This window comes from Bos grunniens, chromosome 16, assembly GCF_055505025.1.
Source record: "Bos grunniens cultivar Pamir isolate PY7600 chromosome 16, Bosgru_T2T1.0, whole genome shotgun sequence".
Classification (NCBI taxonomy): domain Eukaryota; kingdom Metazoa; phylum Chordata; class Mammalia; order Artiodactyla; family Bovidae; genus Bos; species Bos grunniens.
Genome location: NC_141180.1, coordinates 53,550,801 through 53,562,183, shown reverse-complemented (window position 1 = coordinate 53,562,183; position 11,383 = coordinate 53,550,801).

The following is an 11,383-nucleotide window of genomic DNA, read 5'->3' as shown; positions in this document are numbered from 1 at the left end:
CAACTTTAGCCTGAACCCCCAACATGTGAAGGTGTGTTTCATCATCTGTATATAGAAGACAGTTATTTGTATGCAGGAAGAGGACTCATTCCAGCCTTGCATGCCAAGGAGTAAAGGACATGCTGTAAACGGAAAGTGTAATAGATGAGCAAGGTGGCTCTTCAGGTCAAGAGTGCAAAACCATACTGTTGTTAGTCTGGGCAAAGGAGGAAAGAAACTAAACTACCCTTTTGCCTATATTGTGGCAGCTTCCTGTATTTCACATGGTTTACAGATTTATGAGACTGTAAGCCAAATATCTTTTCATAAGAATGTTAAAAATGACATTTCAAAAAAATATATTTCTTTGCTGAATTTGTGAAGCCTTATAAGCCATTACAGGTACAATGTAATTCCTGCCTATAGAAAGGAAAATAAGCCAAAACAAATTTTATCAAGAGCTTTCATTTAAAAGCCACTGCCTCCACAATCACCCTCGAACACATACACTCTCACTGGCTCTTGCTGGATCTTGGTTTTGTATTCTAATTGATCTAATTATATTTGATCTCTCTGATATGTCTTTTAATGGGTTTGGAGAGGTGATTTGGTAGAAGATGCTCATCAGGTTAGATGCAGGAGTAGCTGGTCATTCACTGTCAGTGAAATTGATCCTGTCGCCAGTCTGCTTGGTGCCTGACTGATACTTCTGTCCTGCTGCACTGACCGCTTTGTCCATGTCATGACATAGCAATATCTAACCAAACTCGGTTCCTTGGAGTATTTGTCAATTCTTGCAGTTGTTGAGAGAAGTTAACCTCTTAGGTTCTGTTTGCCAGGTGAAGTGAACCTTGCATTTTATTCTCAGTTCTTTGTGTTTTAATGTCTCTTAGGCGCTGGTATTTAGGCGAAACATAGCTGTGTTTTACAACAGAGTCCAAAGAGATTCTTCAGTCTGTGGAGGCAGAATTGGTTAGCCAGATAAGTTGTATGGTCACCAAATATCAAATGTTGCATGTCTTTCCAGCCTTGGACTAGGCTTGGCAGAAGCCAGAGAGCCACTAAGCAAAACTCTCTTTATGGACAGACCCACATTTTGAGGATGGTGGTATGCCCTGTCCACACGTGAAAGGAAGGGTGAATGGTAGCAAAGTAAACTTGGTTCTTTTGGTCTTCAAGTCTCAGAATTTGCTCGTTGGGGTTATCTTGTATTTCTTCCAGGCAAAGAGCCAAGGAGCTGTAACACAGAAGTTAGTTTGTTTGCATCCCTCTTACCTTTTCTTTCTTAGGCACCTTCCTGTTTAAAAAAAACTGTCACTTAACTGGCTGTATCCCTAACTTCCAGTGCCTCTAAATGTTCTGCTCAAGCTTTTAAAGCAGTGAAGGTGTTGGAAAATTTTAGAACTGAGAGATAAATAAGCTACTTCAGGAAGCTCAAAGGTAGTGGAGGACTGTTGAACAAAATGTTTTACCTTCTCATTCAAATATTCTTTTTTAAAAAATGCCAATATTCACAATGTTGTTAGTTTCATATCTATAGCAGTGATTCCATTTTTATTTTATTCCATTATAGTTTATTACAAGGTATTGAATATATCAAGTATTCCCAGTAACCAAAATAGAAACTCCATGTAGTTGAGAGCATCTGGCTGTCAGTTTGCATGTCGTCGGGCACAGAGCAGAGGCTGAGCAGATCAGAAAGTTGCCTTGTTTACAGTAAGACAGGAGCTCTTTACTTCTGAAACATTAACTGTGGTTAAAAGCAAAACCACCTTTCTTCTATTGCTTGTCTGTATCAAAGCCAGGAAAGGGGGTGACTCTAGTTCTTTGTTTTAGGGGCTCTTCTACAAATGATGAAAAGAGGAAAAGAGCAGTGACTTTAAAGAGCTGTGGTTAAGATGCTAAAGATTACTTTTCTATGCTTTTATGTGACTGGAGAGTTGCAGAGGCCTTTAGAAATCCTTTGGTCTAAGTTCATCTTAGCGGTAGAGAGCAGAGCCCCGGGGACTGCATCTGGAATCCTGATGGTTAGGTTAGTGTTCTCTCTCTCCTGTCATTCCTCTTCCCTGTCTGTGAAGACAGTACCCAGCGCCCAGCCAGTGAAGGCTGCAATGGCGTGCTCCTGGGTGCAAAATACTTTTATCTGTGTGTTCTATCCTTTTCCTTCCCTCCCTTCAGTGGTAGCAGGTGCCCTTACTGATCATGGGACTCTCAGCTAAGAGAGCTGAAGAAGAAAGATCTAAGGTACAGCTTGGTTTTTCAAAGCCTGACAGCCACCTTTTCATGCCACACAGATGACAAAGGAGTAATACTGTCCAAATCTGCTTCCCCATACCTGAACTTTGAGAGATAAGAAAGCTCCCCAATGGAACTTTTTCTCCTGTGCTCTCACCACTTTCTATCTGGTATTATGGTCATTTGTATGCAATTCATCTCTCCTACTAGACTGTACACTCCTGGAGGGCAGAGTATATTCTTATTCATGTTTGTATCTTCTTCCTGTTGCTCCTGGCACCTAATACAGTGCCTTGCACACAGAAACAATAAATGATTGTTGAATGAATGAATAAATCTGACATAGAAGAAGGGGGATGGACTTAGGAAGTAGACAGTTCTGGGTTCAGATTTTCAAGCCCTGCATCTTCCAGTTAAAGTTATTAACCTTCTCAAGCCTCAAGTTTCCTCATGTGCAAATTAAAGATGATACTAATAGGAAAAAAAAAAGTAAATCTGATTGTGTTGTTCTATTGCTCTTTCAGCTTGAAGTCTTAACTGATGTCCTTTACGTCAGAGAAGTCAGAAGTAATGGAGCAACATAATCAGTCTACCGTCTGTTTTCGAGGCAGTCACATTATGGAATGTTCTAAGACATGCTAGGTTAGGAAAGGAAACAGCTGTATTTGGTGCACTTGAGACTTGTGAACTTTACTCACAAGTAATATTTTGTCAGTAATTGTGGTAAGAGTTATTATGTACTAGGTATAATTATTCTCAAATGTAAGTAAAATTGTTCTAATATATGGAACAGGCAGCAAGACAGAGGAAATCTGAAATTCTATGCTTATTATCTAGATTGGTGCCACCTGAATGTATGTACTTTAGGCCAGATTTACCATTTTGCAATGTAGTGTAACAAAGCTTGAGATATTCTTGGTGTAGTGACACTACAGTGAATAAGGCCATTCAGAGAATGGGCTGTTATGCCTTTGTGAGAACTTGTCAGTGAAGCCTTTTGGTTTTAAGCCATATTTACCATGAAAATTCTAAGATAGTAGCCAAACTGTTTTGCTCTAAATATAGTCTGAGGACTGAGGGGCATTCAAAGCCTTAGGGGTTAGCATTGTGAACTTCAGTAACCACAGTAATTACCTTTAGGACATAGATGTTAAAGGGATTGATCACTAAGTTGGTACTGAGCTCAAATTCTCTTCAGAATAAATTCTTTGATAAAAGCTGTTTTTGCTTTCAATTGCTTCCCTCTGAAGCTGGGTGAGGAAGAGTGAGTGGGTGGGCAGTCCAGATCAGCTAGCTCAGAGTTCAGAGGTTTGACTGTGGCTTCCCTGCTGTGTATTTGGTTTGCTGCTTCCATTTACGGAGCAATCTTGGTTTCATCTGTATTAGTTCCCATTCAACATTAGTGCCTAGTCAAAAAGTGAGTCAGCTTAACAAAAACTGAATTTGCTGTTCTCCAGCAGAGCACCTTGTGTATAGAGGTTGAGAGGACTAGGAAGGTGCCAAGCTACACCCTACTACATCATCCTCTCCAGCCATCTCTTGTGTTCTTGGTTCACTTTTAAACACGCTGTGTTTTATCAGTCCCCACTTTGTTACTGACCCAGGGGACATAGTTAATCTTAAATATGATATTTTAAGTACCATATACTCTTAGGTAAGAGACTGGCACTTGAACAAGGAAGGAGCTTGCATCCTTCATGTGTTTTCACAGCTCAGTTCATTCAAATGGATAACTCTGAAGGAGAGGATATAACAGGAAATCAAGTTCTAGAGTCTGATCTTATCATTTGATCTGATCAGCAGCCTGTTTCACAGACTGGATGCAAACCAGGTGAGGGCTGAACTCAACAGCCCAATTAAAAGCAAGTTTGGCTGCCACTGCATCTAATCTCTAAGAGACCTGCAGGGCAAGGCTAGTCTTCTGGTGTAAGTCTATATAAAATACTAACTTTTGGGAAGACAGTAATAGGACTAGTCCATGTTAATTGGTAATTTTCTATTTTACCAGCTACAGTAATCAAACATAAGGGCATTCTTGTTTTATCCACAACCTACTACCTTCCCTCCCTCACCTATTTTGAAGCCAGTACTACACATTACATATGTAATATTTCTATAAGATAAGGTTCTTAAAACACACACACAGTCCCAATATCATACATAAATTGGTAACTACTTAGTACTAAATAGCCAAATGGTGCTCTGATTTGCCCCACTGGCTCAAGTTTTACAATTTGTTCACATCAGGATCCACCAAAGATCTGTACATTCACTTGAGTAGTCTCTTTTAAGACTCTTAATCTACTAAATTCCCTCTTTTTTCCTTTGCAATTTATTGAAGAAATGGTTTCATTTGACATAGCAATCAAGTCATTTGTTGTGTAGAACTTGTAGTATTCTGGCTTTTGCTGACTGCATCCTCTGCCATAAACTCTTAAAAAAAAAGTTTGTGATTTTACTGTGTACATTCTCACCCATCACAATGCTGTCTGATAAGATACTGTTAGATCCTTTCTAAGTTAGGTAAGGGAACTAACTTAAGTACTTGCCTAAAGCGACATGCAAGTTACAGGATTTGTATTCAAGTCTGATGATTCCAAAACCACTACTTCTAACCACTACTTTATAAAGTAATTGAGATATTCATATTTACTGTGGAGGTTTTCTTCTATAAAACTTCATGAGCCTGTTTTATTATATGGAGAAATATCTAGAATTTCAAAGGTGTCATATTCTTCTATGAACTACACAGTTAATTAGAATCAGTCGTGTGCCCTTAAATGTTGCCTATCTTTGACAAGTTTTAAGTCAATTTTTAATCCAGGGTTAAGTGGCCATCTACAGACCAAGTAAGGTTTGTATGACATAGTGGCTAAAAGCATAAGCTCAGGGGCACCTGGCTTTGAATCCCAGTTCCTTCATACCAGTTATTTAAACCTACTTCCCTCATTTGTAAAATGGAAATTAGTATTTGCCCCATGAGGCTACCTTGAGAAGAAGAATGAAATGAGAATGAAATGAGTGGCTCATCCACAGTGACTGGCCTAAAGTAAGCACCAAATACATTAGCCCAAAGGAATACCTGTTCTGTAATCGTGTTACTTAACCAACTAGTGTATAGCTTTGTGGTTGAGCCATTGTCTGACTCTTTGCAACCCCATGGACTCTATCTATAGTCTATGGAATTCTCCAGGCAATTCTACTGGAGTGGGTAGCTGTTCCCTTCTGCAACCCAGGAGCTGAGGGGGTCTCCTGCATTGCAGGTGGATGAGCTACCAGGGAAGCTTAAGTGCTGTGGTTGGCCCCTGTCAATACCATTCTTGCTCCTACTTTTAATTCTTGGTCTCACTGCTAAAGTAATGTAGCACAGTCCCAGTTTTCAAAAACCACCAGTAAGTGCCAGCTGACAAGTTACCTCATGTGTTACCAAATCTGACTCATGATCTGAAGATGGCTTAGAAATCTAAAAGTTAAAAACGCCTTCAGGTGAGTCCCACGTGCACCTGGATTTAGGAGTTAAAACCACAGGCTTTGGAATCAAAATGAGTTTGCAAATCCCAATGCTACCGCCTATTAACTGTATTAGTTTCTTAAGCCTGAGTTTATCACTGAAAAAAAAGTGAGCAATACTTGCTTACAGAGATAGAACTTTAAATAATGTATATAAAGTACCTGGTATCCAATAAGAACTCCCAATTATATACACAAACATTAGGAGAAACTATACAAAGGAAAAGGAAATTAAAACCAAACCAGTTGATTTATCAATCAGTTCTTTCTGGACAAGGAAACAAAATCTTACTGAAAAGGTCTTCATGTTTAAACATAGCGTGAAAGAACTTTTAGAACAAATTTTTCATTGATAATAAAATCAAGACCCCTTTTCTGAATTCACAGGCTGCAGACTGGTATTTTTCCATTTGGGGGATGAGGGAAGGTTAGTATTTGGAAACTATTTGGTACACAATTCTCAATTCAATATGTAGCTGCATTTTAGTATTATATTAAAAAGGAAGCCGCACAGGACTTACATGAAGAACATTAATATATTTATTTGAATTGTAGATAGTCTATCACCATGGCTAATTATATCTTAAATAAGATGTTTTCCCTGAGGCTATAAAAGAAAAAAGGCTTGGACTCATTACATCCATTTAATACAGTGACCAAAGAAGCCACTCATCTTCACATCAGAAAAGGAAATGCTCATGGTAAGCACATTCATCAAGTTTGAGGGAGAAGAGCCCACTGCCGTAAAACCAGTGGTAGGCACCTAGAATTGTTGGAAGTACTGATTGACTACTCGAGTATTCTTGCTCAGGAAATCCCATGGACAGAGGAACCTGGTGGGCTTGCAGTCCATGGAGTTGCAAAAGAGCCAAATATGACTCAGCATGAGCCTGAGTTGACAGGATGACGGGGTGATTTTGTTGAATGTTTACAGGTTTAAGTCTTTCTGGAAAAAATGTCAAGTCATGAAATGATGTAACTAAAGACCAACTTTTCTCTTGCTTAAGTGGAAGAGAATTGTGTTTTTAAAATACAACTCTACTGTCAGATTTATTAAGGTTGGGAAGTTTTCTATACCTGCTGGGATCTGGCATGAAGCTTTAAAGAGAGATAAAAATATATATAAATAAAAAAAAATAAAGAGGAATAATCTGACTAAGCTAAATCCACCAAGTGTAGCTGTATATTTAAAGACTCAAGTAGAAAAAGTTCCTCTTGCCTGTTGATCAGAGCAAGTGGCAACCATACCTTTGAAGAGGGGAGCAGCGTGTGGAAGCACTACTCTCTCTGCCTCACCAGTGGGTCTGCTATCCTAAGCTGACTCTCCACTCACTGCCTGCCAAATACAGATTTTCCACATTTGAACTTCCTTCTACTGTGCAGAACGTCATTCTTAGCAGTAAAAATCATAAAGCCTACTTCTGTAGTAATTCACTGATGGGCACTTTGTTTTCATTTTCATAAATACAAGTGTACTGCATAGGTTTGTATATATTGAACGTGTTCTCCAAGGAGATCTTTAAAGAACTATATATCTGTTACGAAATAAATTTTAATTTCAAATTGGAAATGTATTTTCACCCCTTGTCAGCATTTCCACTGCCTAACTGCATAATTTCAGATGTAGTAGTATTTTTGAAACTCTTCCAGTCCTGTGGCTACTGCTGGGTCTTCCAGATTTGTGGACATATTGAATGCAACACCTTGATGGCATCATCCTTTAGGGACTCCATCGCATCCACTAGCTTTATTAACAGCAGTGCTTCCTAAGGCCCACTTGACTTCGCTGCACAAAATGTCTGACTGTGTGACTGACCACACCATCGTAGCAATCCAGTTCATTAAGATCTTTTTGGTACAGTTCTTCTGTGTGTTCTTTCCAGCTCTTCAGCATCCACTAGGTCTCCACCATTTCTGTCCTTTATTGTGCCCCTCTTTGAGTGAAATGTTCCATTGGTATCTCCCAATTTTCCTGAAGAGATCTCTACCCCTTTCTGTTGTTTTCTTCTAGTTTTAGACACTGTTCATTGAAGAAGGCCTTCCTGTCTCTGTGCTGTTCTTTGGAAACCTGTGTTTAGTTGGATATACCTTTCCCTTTTTCCCTTGTTTTTGCGTCTCTTCTTTGTTCAGCTCTTTGTAAAGCCTCCTCAGATAACCACTTTGCCTTCTTGCCTTTTCCTTTGGGATGGTTTTATTCGCTGCCTCCTGTATAATATTATGGACCTCCGCCCGTAGTTCTTCAGGTAAACTTGATCTAATCTCTTGAATCTATTTGTTACCCTCACTGCAAGAGCTGGACTGTAAAGAAGTGAAATGAAGTCAAAGTCGCTCAGTCGTGTCCAACTCTGTGACCCCATGGATTATATACAGTCCATGGAATTCATACAGTCCATGGAATTCTCCAGGCCAGAATACTGGAGTGGGCAGCCTTTCCCTTTTCCAGGGGATCTTCCCAACCCAGGGATCGAACCCAGGTCAAGGCAGACTGCCAAAGAATTGATACCTTTTAAGTGTGGTGCTAGAGAAGAATCCTCAATGTCCCTTGGACAGCAAGGAGATCAAACCATTCAATCTTAAGGAAAATCAACCCTGAATACTCACTGGAAGGACTGATGCAAGCGGAAGCTCCAATATTTTGGTTATCTGCTGTGAACAGCCGAATTATTGGAAAAGTCCCTGATGCTGGGAAAGATTAAGAGCAGAAGGAGAAGAGGGCATCAGAGGATGAGTTAGCTGGTTGGTATCACTGATGCAATGGACATGAGCTTGGACAAACTTCAGGAGATGATGAGTGACAGGGAGGCCTGGCGCACTGGAGTCCATGGGGTGCAGAGAGTCGGACACGACTGGGTGACTGAACAACATTTTTGAACATATGGCATATGATTCCTTTAAAATGCAAATGTTCCTGTAGATTTTCTAAATTAATCCATAGTTACATACAATAGCTCTTTTAAAAGATAACTGGCTAAGAGGGCTTTGTTAGACACTTAAAAAACTCCAGGTGAATCTATGGATGTCAAATTCAGCAAACTGATTGTTCTAGGTAAAAAGTACTATTTAAACACTCAGATTAGTGGCTATTTGATTTAACACAGCTACAATTACTTAATTATTCATTCTGTTTATTGAATTAAAAGGGAGTACAAACAATTGGTTAAGTGCTATGCACTGACATGGAAAAGGTGTATTTTTAAAAAAAAAACCCAGGAAAGCAAATCAAAGTTAACATATTTCAGTTGAACAAAAATTTAAAGACATTTAATATACTACACATTTATAAAATAAAAGTTAACAAAGGGTGTTTTGTAAATAATTAGTAGAACAAGTGAAAATAAATATACCAGAGACCTGAAGTTTTTTACGCTTTAATGAAATAATAAAGCAAAAAAATTTAAACTACTAAATATAATCTGAGAGGCAGTTAAAAACAAAAAACAACCCCCCCAAATTTAAGAACACAATCCTTTGAAACATTTAATCAGTCCATAGCAAATAATTATTACATACCAAAAGCTCTAAGTGTTAACTAGTTCCACCACAATGCCATGTAAATCTTGACAATTTAGGAAATCTTGAGATCAACACTTAAGTTCTCTTCTTGATCTCTACAGCTTGGTTTATAAATACACACATGCTTTTGTGGATCTATTCCCCTCGCCACACACACACATTTTCAAGGAGCCAATAAAATTTTTTCCACCTGTGCCTAAAAATGTTCCGATTCAGTTTTAGCACATTGACCCTGATGATGAAAAGGTTTTAAGTTAAAGATGGGGACACAATTTCAGTCTTATAAAAATATACCAATATTAACCAAACCTTAATTCAGAGAGGGCACTTCACATGTGCACGAGACTTTCAGTAAAATTGCTAAGAACCCAGAACAGCTGCTTCTAGGACTTATTAAGTACTCTCTCTCTTTCATACAGATACAACACACACACACACATTTTTATATTATTAGTTTCATTAAATCCAGGCTATCTGGATTAAGCAGATAAAGGATGTGATGGGTTTTGTTTTTGCAACTATAGGGCAGCTACTATAACAATAGCTTAACAACACTGAAAATTTTCAATTAAGTTCACCCTGTTTTTAGAAAGTGTCTAAGTGTAAATGCAAATTCACCTCTTCTCTTAAAATTAGCAGTTTATATTAAATCAGGTATGGTTTTTGAAATGGAAGTAATGTTTTCGGGAACAACCCCAAAAACGTTGCTAAAATTTAAATGAGAAAGTAAAACAAAATCAAGATAAACATTTTAGATATGGGACAAAAAGGATATTAAGAAAAATGTCTTCTTTCCTCCCCATTCAAAAGTAGTCATTCTTCTGCTGTGAAAGAAACTGATATGGATATTTCCCTTTCAAGAGATGTTAAGATATATTTACCAGTGTGAGCAGAGGTGTTAGGGTCAGTTCTTGTGTGCAGGAACCTAAAAAAGAGAATTTCAAGATGGGGAGGGGTGGGGAAAAAGGGTTTTCTATTAATGTCATGGAACGCCACTCTACAGGGACAACACTCCTAATAATAAAAATCACCAAATTACTGCTAGGGTGATTTCAGATTCATAACATATTGACAAGTTATTTTAGTTAAAAGTTAGGTAATCCCTTTTTGTTCTCCCACCCACTAAAATGGGCCAATTAGTAGGGGCATTTGCAAACACAATTTCCTCTGTTTAAACTACTTACCTGGTTAAATAGAACATTTACCTGGCCAGTAACAGAAGTGTAGCTAGCATGAACACTAATAAAATACAGAAATAAAAACTGAGGGCGTCTTCCCTCCCAGCTAATTCCCTACTCTTAATTCACCACCCACACACCCATTTTAGGAACCCCAAATCCAACACTGTACTATTAATAACCAGTTATTTGGAGGAAAAAGACATTTAATTTCATACATGCTCTAGCCCTTGATTAACGGTTAACAACAAAAACATTTTCAAGCACATGGAAATGAGCCTACTAACCTGATTTTTGGAGCCAAAATTCTCCACTCTATTTTGATCTATGTGCAAAAAGTATTGGTACTTTTCAGTTTATACATTTGTTAGTATCTTGCAGCTGGCTTGAAAATACTCTCACCTCAAGCCTAGAGAGACTACAGCACAGTCAGAGGTTTCACTTGACAGCTATGAGTTGGACCATCCTGTCATCAGGTTCTTTGTACCACAAAGTCTTAGGTTTCTTCATTTATTTCACCTTTCTAGCAGTCACTGCACGGCACATGCATGAAATAGACGTTTACAGCAAGTTGGCACCACCAAGTACCAGTATATGTAGGAAGCTGCCAATTAAGACAGACTTGGAACACAAACTCACCTAGCTGCTACAGAAACCTTTGCATAGTTGTTACTCCGTTTTATTGGAGTTATGTTCTTGTAAAATGTGCCTCACTTTGCCTCCACTTTTTTAAAGTGTTCTTAAACTGTATTTCAGAAGCACTCTGAAAACTCAGATCTAGGGGTGGTTGGGTGAAGGACAGTAGACTCTGAGTGCCAAATTGCCCCTGAACGGGCACAAATCCCAGTGAATGTTACAAAGGTACCATGGCACACTGTAATGCAATTTGTAAACAGCTGTGGAGTTTCTATGCCCACATTTTGTTAGTGATGTTACCATAGAGATTGGGGTAATTAATGGCTTCAGGG